This window comes from Acinonyx jubatus, chromosome A1 (assembly GCF_027475565.1).
Source record: "Acinonyx jubatus isolate Ajub_Pintada_27869175 chromosome A1, VMU_Ajub_asm_v1.0, whole genome shotgun sequence".
NCBI lineage: Eukaryota > Metazoa > Chordata > Mammalia > Carnivora > Felidae > Acinonyx > Acinonyx jubatus.
In genome coordinates, this window is record NC_069380.1 from 70,593,724 (window position 1) to 70,606,213 (window position 12,490).

The window sequence follows — 12,490 nt, forward strand, 5'->3', positions numbered from 1 at the left end:
GAAAAATGACACAACACAAATATCCATCAACACAGTTAGGAAAGTTTCTGCAATGAGTAGAAACTAGACAGTCACCTACAATGTGAGTGTATAGGATCTGGTCATTACAAACTTTAAGATGTGGTTTTCAGAGTCTACTGGGCAGAAGGGTCACTGGGACACATGTAAATTCTCCTGGGCCTAACTGCAACCACCGAATCACAAGTCCTTGGGTTTCTGATACTTGATTATCTTGAGACATGCTGATTTAAGGAAATCCTATACCTATCAACCCCATAAGGCAAATTGTTTTTATAGTCCTTGAACCAGTTTACACCAAAGTAAAAAAAAAAAAAAAAAAAAGTTACCAGGGTGCCTGAGTGGCTCAGTTGGTTAAGCATCTGACTTCGGCTCAGGTCATGATCTTGTGGTTCATGGACTCAAGCCCCGCATCGGGCTCTGTGCTAACAGCTCAGAGCCTGGAACCTGCTTTGGATTCTGTATCTCCCTCTCTCTCTGTCCCTCCCCAACTCACACACTGTCTCTCTCTCTCTCTCTTTTAAAAAATAAAACATTAAAAAAAAAATTTTTTTTGAAGTTACCATGTTGCTTCATCCAATCCAGAGAAATCAATAAATATTCCTTGTTAAGTCTTAGCACATGGTGCGTGCATGTGTGGTAGGGTATAAAACATGGTCCTGATTCTGAGAGAGCTTAGAGTCTCTCTAGAACTCAGTTACTCATGTCAGTTAGCAGAAAATCTGGCAGAGAGAAGAGTTTTAACACAGATGATCAGGCAGGACACATGATCTATGGCCAGGTGAGGGGTTCACACACAGACGGACGAAGGAGAGAACACTATAGACTGACCAGTCTAGGACAATATCTTAGTTCAGAAAGAGCTGAGCCAAATCCTAAAGGAGAAGAGGGGGAAGCTATCCCAGGTAAGAATACGACCTTCAACGTTGGTGAAAGAGTCAAGTTAAAAATACCCTCTTATTTTTTAACTTTTCTTTCAAACAGGAAAAATGTTAAAGCCAGAACGGTTGGTCTCTCTGCCTTGCCATTTATTCGTTCTATGGCCTTGTCCTTTCAGAGTCTACTTCCTGTGACACTCAGCAAGGCGTAAGAGCTTTCCAGTGGTGACAGCTGCCTGAGAACCCCCTGCTTTGGAATTTGCCCAAATACAAAACTACCCTGCGAATCACATTTTATCTGTCTCTATCTCCACTATACCTCCAACAGGTGCTTTCTTTGGATTGACCGAATCATGTTTGGCTCAAAGTGTTCAGGTTCCAATCCTGGGTAACTATGGACAAGCTACTTAACCTCTCTGACCTCAGTTTCCTTGCCTCTAAACTGGGGATAATTGTTGTACCTAACATGGTTGTCATTCCACAGGATAGCCACCTGAGGCGCTGAGAACTGCTGTCTGGCTTTAATGACTGCTGAGGGGAGGTTAACTATGGTTACAAGCACTTTCTTTAAGGGTAAAAGCACAGACACAGAACTATTTTTTAAATCCTAATATTAGTATTAATTTTTAAATACAAATATTTTGTTTATTATCTACATTAGTAAGGGCCCTGGCTCCAGTCCTTTTGGGCAAAGGTGGAGGAGAATCCCAAACCCCTTGATTGTGAAGACAGTTTAGATGTCTTTGTCTCTAGGCCTCCAAGGGACTACCCCAGACTATGGAATCAATGAGAAGTCAGCCAAATGAGAAGTCAGGCCATCTGAGGTCACAGGCATCTTTTCTCTGGCTTTTATCTGAGTGAATGTGGAAAAAGATCCAACGGTCAATGGGACACATCATCCTATGATAACACTGTCCCTTTCCGGGTGCTGAAAAGAGGTCCAGATTTACAACCCAGAGAGGAAAGACTTTGTATCTCTCACTGCTGGTCCCTCAAGCTTCTCCACTTAATGTAATTCACTCTTAGCAAGTGCTGGTGGGAAATATCCCAGCTCCTATCTGCTGCCTTTGTCTTTCCCAATGAAAGGGTAAACCATTGATTCAACCCAAATTATAGCTGCAAACACCTTATAGGTCACCATGCAGGCCAACTGCTGTGTCTACATTTCAGCTAAAGAAACTGCTGCTAAAGAGGCACCTAGGGGGCTCAGTTGGTTAAGCGTCCAGCTCTTTGTTTTGGCTCAGGTCATGATCTCACGGTTCATGGGTCCAAGCCTGCACTGGGCACTGTGCTGACAGTGCGGAGCTTGCTTGGGATTCTCTCTCTGTCCCTCTCTTTCTGCCCCTCCCCTGCTCTGTCTCTCTCTCAAAAATAAATAAATAAAAACTTCAAAAATTTTTTTAAAATAAGAAATTGCTACTAAAAAAGCAAAGCAAAACAAAAACAATGTGAAAAAGAAATCATAAAGACCATGTAGTTAGAAAGATGGCATGACTTCACATGAAGGGAATAAAAGTGTTCTTGGATTTGGAAAATTAACGTGGAGGAAAATGCGACAGTTTTAAATGCACAATAGAGCTGGTCTTGATGTTACCTGCTATGGGCCCAAACATCTGAATATTATTTCACAAAAGGTTGTCGTGAGGTTCCAATTCTTATAGGAAGAACACGGAAGCAAGACACATAATCTGTGCTCCTACATGAGCTGTCCTGCCCCACTTTTCATTTCAGATTATTTGTAATACAATGAATCTTTATTCATTGAATACAATGAATGTTTTTGGTACTCAGGCAATAGCAGAGATATATGGAAGGCAGACCATGGACTCAAACATCTGCAGCGCCCTGGTGGGCCAGGCCGGGACTCCTGAAGCATCACCAGGATGGTTGGGTTAATCTCAGAATGATCTCCCCTTCTTCTACTGCAGGGACATCAGCAAGTCCTACATTGCAAGACTTCTATTGCGGCTTCCCTCCTGAGTCTCCAAGGTTCCTGCTACTTTGCTGTCCCTGAAAATACTCCCAAATGCCCTTTTTTTATTTAAGGCGTTATGGTTAATGTATACAGTGGAATGGTTCAGAAAATACTGCAGATTAGCAAATGCCATAAAATCTACAATGTGTCAGGAACCCATGCAAAGTTCTCAGAGGGCAGCACTGGGGTTAAGAGGGTGGGCTCTCGAGGCAGGAGGAGGTGGACTCACTACCTTTGAGACCTTGAGCTTCTCAGTCTTTCTAAGGCTCAAATCCTCACTGGTACAACAGGGTACCACCGCATAACTTTGGGAGGTTGTCAGAGGATTAAAGGAAAGAATGTATGGAAACAATTACTTCCCATTCTTGTTACTATTTTGGAGAATCTAGTTCCCAGTGCTTCATCCCTGATCTCCTGTCTTGGGAATAGAGATGTTGCTATCAATTCTTTATTCCTGCAGATGGTTTTACCAACTGAGACCAGCAGTAGCCCATCCAACTGTCCCAATGTAACTGAGAGAAGGGTGTCCTTCCTTGGATGGGCCCAGGGCACTGCCTCCTTGGCCAATGTCTGAATGTCCTGCATAAATGGCACAGTCTAATACAGTGACCCTGCTCCAACCTCCCTTCCTCCAACAGGAAAGCAGCCTTTGTTCTGATGATCCCAGCCAGTCTTGGTGCTCAAGTTAAAGAAGCCCTCCCTGAGTGAGGTGGTACAGACAGGTTGACCTGCCCCTCCACCTCTTTTTTTTTGTACACAAGCCATGAAATAGGAAGGTGCACTTTCTGTTTTTCTCTTGCTAGGTCACCAAGTACACGGTCTTATTTCTCCCCTCCAGGTGTCCTGCCTGGGAGTCCTGGCTCTGGGGTGGGATGGTAAGTTCACCATATGAAGTGCAAAGAAGGGAGTGTCACGGAGGTCTCAGGCTCAGTCCCAGTGGTGCTACAGCCAGTTTTTCAAGTGGTAAAACTGCTGCTCTGATCCCTATCTGAATCCTGTGCTGATTTCACACTGTTCAGAATTAACTGGCCCTAGAAGTAACTGAATTTTGGAATGAAGCAGAAGGCTCTTTATTCTCAATTTCTCAAAACTTTTAATATGAAGCCTCTATTTTCAGGGGGTTCAAATAAATTCATAAATCATCAATGGTCAAAAAAACAAGGACTCCACCTCCCAAAAGGAATGTCACTGAGCTGTGAACCCTAGGGACCCAGTGACAACTGACATAGCAGCCTCAGACTGCAGGAAATGGGGATGGTGAGACCAATCTAAAGGATTCGCCCTGGGACTATGAGCAGCAGTTACCCACTGCAGAATATTTTTCCACATGCATGGAAGGGCCTGCTGGCCTCTGGCCGACCTTTCTACCTCATCAGTAACAATCCATCCAAACGCAAGCTGCCCTCTGCCAGGCTGCGATGAGACAGTGCTTCTGGAAATCAGACTAAAGAACACCATCATTTGTGACCCAGCATCTGGAGAGGTTAGCTGGCTGCTCCTCTCTTGGGGGCTTCAAGTTTTGGGAGCCTGTCATCTCCACCGCTCCCCACAATGCAGCACTGAAAAAAATGCTACTCAAAGTATCTTCCTCTTGTGATCACCTTTCTGCTTTTTAATTCAGTAACAGGTGAGAGCCATGCCTGCCTACAGCAAGAAGGACTGTGTGTGGTTCGGCATTCACAGTTACACTGTCCCAGAAAGTTTCCAGCTTGCTAGCTTGTAGCCATTTCTCCCTCTAAGTCAGCTGGCACCACTTCACCCCACGTCGATTTGGGTGTGCCAGGCAAGGTCAGGACTGCAGGGCGAGGGGACAGAGAAGGGATCCAGTCAGTCGTTACTGTAATTGTTCCTCAAGGAATTCTCCCCTTCCATCTGCTCTCCCAGAGATAACTGTGTGGGATGATTCACAGCGCGCTGGCTAGATCTTTTTTCTAACTACTCCCTCCTTTTGTGTGTGATTAAAAAAGGAAGAAAGGAAGAAAGGAAGAAAGGAAGGAAGAAAGGAAGAAAGAAAGGAAGGAAGGAAGGAAGGAAGGAAGGAAGGAAGGAAGGAAGGAAGAAAGAAAGAAAGAAAGAAAGAAAGAAAGAAAGAAAGAAAGAAAGAAAGAAAGAAAGAAACACACACAGCCCACAGTCAAAACATCAACACGACCAGAAGCCCCGCGGAGTTCGCAGGAGGTGAGGCGGCGGCTGCACCACCTGCTCGGCTTCCCTAAACTCCAAGCCCGCGCGGGGAAGTGGCAGCTCGTTGGCCCCGGGCGCCCGGGCCGGTGGCACGCGGTTCTGCCGTCGCTCCGCTCGGCAGCCAGCGCGGAGGAGCTGGCACTCGCGGCGCTGCAGGGGAGCCGCCTTTAACCTAGGGCAGGCGGCCAACAGGCCCGGCTGTGCCCAGCCATCGCCCGCGCCACGGCCAGCTGGCGGCCAGGCGCGGGGCTCCACGGCCAGGTGGCCACTCCTGGGACGCACCGCAGACGCCTGGTACGCCCCGGGGGCGACGGAGCGCCCGTGCAGTTGGAGCAGGCAGGGGTGGCAGCGGTGACCACGGCCCCAGGCGGAGGGAGCACAGGAGCCCGGGCGCGGGCAGGAGGAGCGCGTACCCTCCACGCCGCGCCCATTGTCCCGTGTGTAGCTTACACCGGGGCGCTTGGGACTCGCGTCCCCCGTGACCCTGGCCCCGGTCGCAGCCCAGGTCCTGGAGCCAACTCCCAGCGGCACCACCGCCGGACCCGGGCCGGCCCGCGGGGCTCGGGGCGCGGCGACAGCGAGGACCCCGCGTCCGCTCCGCGCCCAACTATGCTCGTCTCGCAGCACACTCGGCCACTCGGCCCTGCAGGGGCCGCCCCACGCATTACCTGCAAGGAGCCCGAGCGGCGGCCGCATCTCCCTCCAGGGCGCGTAAACTCTGGCCGCTCTCGGCGCCCGCCCGGAGCTGGGCAGGGGGAGGGGCCGCCCGCGCCGCGCCCCCGCCCCCTGCCGCGCCCCCCTTCCTGCGCCGCGCGCCGCCCGCACCGTCCGCAGCTCCCCCACGCGTGCGGGCGCTCACTCACACACTCCCGCCTCGGCCCGCCCTCTCCTCGCGGCCATTGGCTGCTCCTGTGGTCACTTTCACGCCGCAGCTCGTTCCTCTTCAGCTCATTGGCGGAAGCGCCGGTGACGTCGGGCCAGAAGGCGCTACACGGCGGCGAAAGAGGCGCAGCGACAGAAGGCGTCGGCGGGAGAGCAGGAAGCGGAGTTCCAGGCGCGGAGGCCGGGCGGTGCCGGGGCGGGAAGGGGCGGCCCCAGCCTGGCCCCTGGAGGCGGGCCGCGTGGGCGGGGCCGCCTCCTCCAGTCCGCGGGCGCGGGAGCTTGCTCCCTGTGGGTTTCGCGCTTCTCGCACTGTGGGTGGCGCTCCGCGGTGGGACTGCAGAGTCCTTGCAGGAAAGGGAGCTGGAGGAGAACCGTCAGGGCTCTTCCTGGCAGGGAGGAGTTGTTCCAGATTTGCGTGTCTCCACATTCTGCCTGACTTCTTCCTGTCTGGGAGGAGTTGTTTCCAATTTGTAGGTTCACCAGAACTTCCTTCCGAGGCCCTGCCGCCTATTGTTTTTAACAGACCCTCTTTCTGGACTCAGGTCTTGATTCTTCACCTGGCCCGATGAGACATTCAGTCGTCCATCCATTCACCAGTAGTCACTTTGTTCTCAACTTTTAACTCCCAACCGGATTGCCACTCTGCCCTCCAGTAACTCCCATCTCAGTAGATTACTGAGACTGTCTCTTGCCTCAAGAAAAAGGAACTTTTGGGGCGCCTGGGTGGCTCAGTGGGTTAAGCGACTGACTTCATCTCAGGTCATGATCTCGCAGTTTGTGAGTTCAAGCCCTGCGTGGGGCTCTGTGCTGACAGCTCAGAGCCTGGAGCCTACTTCAGATTCCATGTCTCCCCCTCTCTCTATCCCTCCCCTGCTCACACTCTGTGTCTCTCTGTCTCTCAATAATAAGTAAATGTTAAAAAAAAAAGAAACTTTTTGCATTTTTCACCCCCAAACCTACACACATCCTTAAAGCACGGATTCCGCCCTCCCCATTCCTCACTTCCACCTCCACCTCCACCCCCAGTATCAGAGTCCAGCCTGAGATCAATCTCTCCCTCTTGGCTGGATCCGTATCATCAGCATTTAATCAGTCCTAAGCCTTCCTTGCCCCCCACCCCCCACCTTACCCTGCCCTTCCAGCTGCCACCCTGCCCCCTCTCCTACTCTTCATAACTGAAGTTAAAAGAGCTGCCCGTCCCCCCCCCCCCCGCCCTCCCCTTTTTAGTCTTCAACTGGCAGTGACTTCCTGGTTTCCACATTCTACTGTAACTGCATTTCCTATAGTCATCCACAATCACTAAATCCAAAGGACACTCTCTTTTCTCATTTTACTTGGTCTCTCAAAAAAATTCTTTCTTCCTCAAAACACACTTCTTTTGGTGATAGTGGTGTGCTGCTCTCCTGTTTTCCCCCAGGCTCCTTACTTTGCTCATCTGCTGCTCGATGATCTCCGGAGGGCATATGGTTAAGGTCTCAGTCCTTCCATGCCACAATTTTTCTCTGTGTGGAAAAATTCTCAGTTTCAACTGCAGACTTAACAACTCCAGCCCCTACTTATCTAGCTTCCACCTTGTTGTGTCACTAGCAGTTGGGATAGAAAGCATGCTTTCACTGCTTTCTCCTCCTCAGGTCTCCCTCTAATAGTGACGGTACCACCACCTGCCCAGTATTTCCTAAACTGTGCCTTCACCCTTGGCATATAGCAAATCACCAAGATTCTACCTGCTAAATGTCTATCAAGTCTGTCCACTTCTTTCCATCTCCAAGGCCACGTATGATGCCATGCTGCTGTGCATGTGTCTTCCTAACCCACTCAGCGATGTCACACAAGCAGATTGCAATCAGCTGTGGTGAGGGTATTTACACTATAGAAAAATTGACAAACATTATGAATCAGCCTAATTTGTTGTTTTGCTGATTGTCTCTAGACTTAATAAAGTACAAAAATAAATGGTGAAAAAAAATTTTTTAAAGAAAGTAATGGAAAAAATGTTAATATTGCAGATTAAGCTTTAAAATGGGTTGTGCTTGGGGTGCCAGGGTGGCTCAGCTGGGTAAGTGTCTGACTTCGGCTCAGGTCATGATTTCACAGTTTGTGGGTTTGAACCCGTGTGGGCTCTGTGCTGACAGCGTGGAGCCTGGAGCCTGTCTAAATAAATAAATAAATAAATAAATAAATAAATAAATAAACTAAAATGGGTTGTGCTTAGTGCTAAAACTAAAAGATTTTAGTTTAATGGGTTTATTTGAACAGGGTAAGAAATAGTTTAATAGATCACATATCAGATTTAATGACAATAAGTTCTTTGGGAAAAGAGCACATTGAGATACAATCCTTTTGTGAAACCATGGTTGAATTACAAGCATTGGTTGGAGACAGATACAAGGCTAGAGCAAAAATCAACAAAGATGTTCTATGAGAATGCCCAAATGATGCTGCATGACCTGGACCATCTCCCCAAACACTCTTATGTCCCTCTCTATATGCTCTCATATTCTTATCATAAGTGTAACTAACTATTCATGTGATCACTGTATAAAGTCTGTCTCCATTATTAGACTGTGAATTCCATGGAGGCAATGGCCATGTCTCTTGAACACTATATCCCCTGAAGCAGCTGTGCCCCTCACAGAGCAGGCACTCAACAATGTTTCTCGAAAAGAAGTACATTTCTGAGGGGTGCTCAAGTGGCTCAGTTGGTTGAGATTCTGATTCTTGAGTTCGGTTCAGTTCATGGTTTCACAGTTCATCAGTTTGAGCCTCGCATCAGGCTCTGTGCTGACAGCAGGAAGCCTGTTTGGGATTCTCTCTCTCTCTCTCTCTCTCTCTCTCCCTCTCTTTCTGTCCCCTGCTCATGCTCTCTCCCTCCCTCTCTCTCTCTCAAAATAAATAAATAAACTTAAAAAAAAAAAGAAGTACATTTCTGAAAGTCATACTGCATGTTATTAGAAACACTGGAGTTAAAATTGGAATCTCTGACTTAATCCAATGGTATTCAATTCCATAAATTGCTGTGCCAGCCATGATCAAAATGTCATCATACTATGTGCCAAGCAAGGGGCAGGCTCTGTGGAGAATATTAAGGTGAACATGGTGCTGATTCTACCTTTCATAATCTTATGGTTTATTAAGAAGTACGAGATGTGGGGTGCCTGGGTGGCTCAGTTGGTTAAGCGTCCAACTCTTGGTCATGATCTCATGATCTCAGGTCATGATCTCATGGTTCGTGCTCTCGAGCCCTACATCAGACTTCAAGCTAATAGTGCAGAGCCTTCTTGGGATTCTCTCTCTCCCTCTCTCTCTGCCCCTCTCCTGTTCACTCTCTGTCTCTATCTCTGTCTCTGTCTCTCTAAATAAGTAAATAAATAAATACACTTAAAGAAGTATGAGATGCAGACGATACCTCCCTACTGCTAGTTCATACACAGACCCCCACCTCTTGACCCCAGTCCCTTGGACAAGAGCTCTGGGGTCATTGTCACACATAGAACACAGGTTGGTTGAGTGCTTAGTGTGTGCCAGGCACTGTGCTAAACCCTTTGCATATGTTATTTTTAAAAATTCTCACAAAAACTCTAACAAGTGAACATCATTATCCTTATCCTACAGATAAGGAAAAAGAGGAACAGAGGTCCAGAGTCAAACAGACAGTGCATTTTTTTTTTTTTTTTTTTTTTTTTTTTTTAGCCAGTTCATTTTTCAGTGGAACCAAGACTAGGTGTACAACTGAGGGATGTAGCTGGAGATTTAAAGAACCCTCAAGGGGCACCTGGGTGGCTCAGTCGGTTAAACATTCCAACTTTGGCTCAGGTCATGATCTCTCGGTTGGTAGATTTGAGCCTGGCTTCGGGCTCTGTGCTGACAGCTCAGAGCCTGGACCCTGCTTCGGATTCTGTGTGTGTCTGTGTCTGCCCCTTCCTTGCTCATACCCTGTCTCTCTCTTTTTCAAAAATGAACATCAAAAAATTTTTTAAAAATAAATAAAGAACCCTTGAAATGCCCAACAAGGTTGATATTTGGGGCTGGAAAGAACTAGAACTGAGAAGATGGTAAGTATTGCCTTCCTTTCCCCCAACCCCCCCATATGTTCTCCCTTTCTCTCTTCTCAGTAGCAGATGTCAATGTTGGAGGGAGATGAACAATTTGAGTCTTTTGGAGGGAAGCTACATAATTGGTTGTAGAGCCCCTTGCCCAGCTGCCACCCTTTTGTCTCTGATTGGTAATACTCTGAGGGTTGGTGCTGCTATTCAGTGCACCTGCTGTTTCTTGATGGCACTTCTAACTGGGGTGGCAAGCAGGAAAGGAACCTTGGAGTCCCTACACTTACACTCTTCCGAGGGTCAAGGTGGACAGAAGTTGTTTGCTCCAGGGTTGGCTCATTCATCAGGGACCCAGGTTCTTTCCATCTCCTTGCTCCTGCCATCCTTGTTGGGGGTGCCATTTCAGTTGCCCTCATGGTACAAAATGGCTCCTTCAGTTCCTGGCATCTTATTTGGAATGGCAAAATCTAAAAGCAAGACAGAACCTTCTCCTGTGATGTCTGACTCTTAGGAAGGAGGAAATCTTTCCTAGAAATGGCTTACCTGAGATCCTGGCCACGTGTCCACCCCTAAATCATCTACTAGCAAGGGAAGAGAACCAATGTAGGTAGGGCTTACGTGTAATGCAGTCTTCTTTCCCTAAATCACAGGGGGTGGGGGCAGTTGGTGGGCTGGCAATTTAGAGTTTCTGTTGGGAGGAATGGATGCTGGATAGGTAGATTAGCATGTCTTACCAAATGGCATTTGGAAGAGGATGAAGTGTTAAGGGGGAGGGGATTTTACTATTAACACATGAAAGATTTTGATTTGTATGTTGAGAATTAAGAATCAGAAAGGAAGGAGGGGTTGAAGATAAAGGAGAAAACAAAGTGATATGGACCATGGTCTTTGAAGAGCTAAAATGAAAATCTAATCCAGGGTACAGATTGAAATACTTACCTTTTTTCCTCTTAAGCTAAAGAATATTTAATAATGCCAAAATATATAAACCTTCCATTCATGTGTTGTCTAATTTTGGGGAAACATTTCCACTTGTTTTCCCAAGTTCAAGTTAGCTATCTACTCTATCCTTAAATCAACTGCCTACTTTCTTTCATTTCTTCTAAATTTTCCTCTTTTCAAGAGGCCTATGATCATCTCTGTTTTTGGAATTCCCAAATCTCACAAGAGTTGGTAAGAACTTGTGTAGGTCAATCAACATTTGCCAGGCATAGAGATTTTTTGGTACAAATATTAAAAATGCCTTGGAAAGAACTGCTAAGCAGTTTTATTTGCTTAATCTTTATTTTATTTTATTTTATTTTATTTTATTTAAAAAAAAATTTTTTTTTCAACGTTTATTTATTTTTGGGACAGAGAGAGACAGAGCATGAACGGGGGAGGGGCAGAGAGAGAGGGAGACACAGAATCGGAAACAGGCTCCAGGCTCTGAGCCATCAGCCCAGAGCCTGACGCGGGGCTCGAACTCACGGACCGCGAGATCGTGACCTGGCTGAAGTCGGATGCTTAACCGACTGCGCCACCCAGGCGCCCCTATTTGCTTAATCTTAAAGCATCATATTTTACATAGTATTTCCATACACTTTCATTTTCATTTTTTAAAAATTTTTTAATGTTTATTTATTTTTGAGAGAGAGAGACAGAGCACGAACAGGGGAGGGGCAGAGAGAGAGGGAGACACAGAGTCTGAAGCAGGCTCCAGGTTCTGAGCTGTCAGCACAGAGCCCGATGCAGGGCTCGAACCCATGAACCATGAGATCATGAACCGATCCAAAGTTGGAACGTTTAACTGACTGAACCACCCAGGCGCCCCTACACTTTCATTTTTAATGTGTCTCTTCAACATTAGATTTGTAATAATAAATTAAGCAAACAAGCTTGTCTAGCCAATGTAGTTATATTTGAGTCTAAACTTTGAGGCCTATGATGTCAGAAGAGGGAATAAAAAAGTGCTTACTCTGTGTAGTACTAAGCATATAATGTATATTAATTCATTTGGTCCAGACAACACCTTATAAAGTAGATGTATTATTGTCCCCTATTTTATAAATGTGGACACTGAGGCACAGAGAAGTTAAGTAACAGCTGTATGTGATAGAGCTAGGAATCAGGGCCAAGCAGCCTGGCCAGGAAAGGGTCAAGATTTAACCAGTTCATTCTTTCGTTCCTACACAGCCTGGGGTGTACATCAACTAAGAATTATGCAAATTCCTCAAAATCTGCATCTTTATCTCCTTAGCCTTTCTTCTTTTCAATCTTCCTTTGCCTAATCTTCAGTGTTCCTTTGCTTGGCATCTTGTTCTCTTTTCCTTCTCCCTATCTCCTTATCCTCAGCTGTCTCACGTTAAATCTCTACTTAAAATAAATATTAAAATCATGGAATAATTAACAACAATAATGGTTAATCTTCACTGATAGCTTAGTATGTGTCAGGCACATACATAAGATACATGTGTTCATGGATGATTTTATATAAACCTGATAACCCCTTGGAGTGTGCTAATTTTCCC

General features: G+C 46.7%; 1 protein-coding gene across 3 annotated transcripts in view; it reads right to left on the reverse strand.

The window, feature by feature from the left end:
- The window catches only part of TMTC4 (transmembrane O-mannosyltransferase targeting cadherins 4), a 64,906-nt gene extending 58,855 nt beyond the window's left edge, over positions 1-6,051 (reverse strand). For 2 of the 3 annotated variants that reach the window (XM_027065179.2, XM_027065178.2), the window contains exon 1: positions 5,724-5,894. The gene's annotated coding sequence lies outside the window, so the exon portion shown is untranslated. Of the gene's footprint in view, positions 1-5,723; positions 5,895-5,914 lie in introns of those variants that run through there. The other variant, XM_027065177.2, reaches the window with a different exon arrangement.
- Between the last annotated feature and the right edge of the window lie 6,439 nt (positions 6,052-12,490).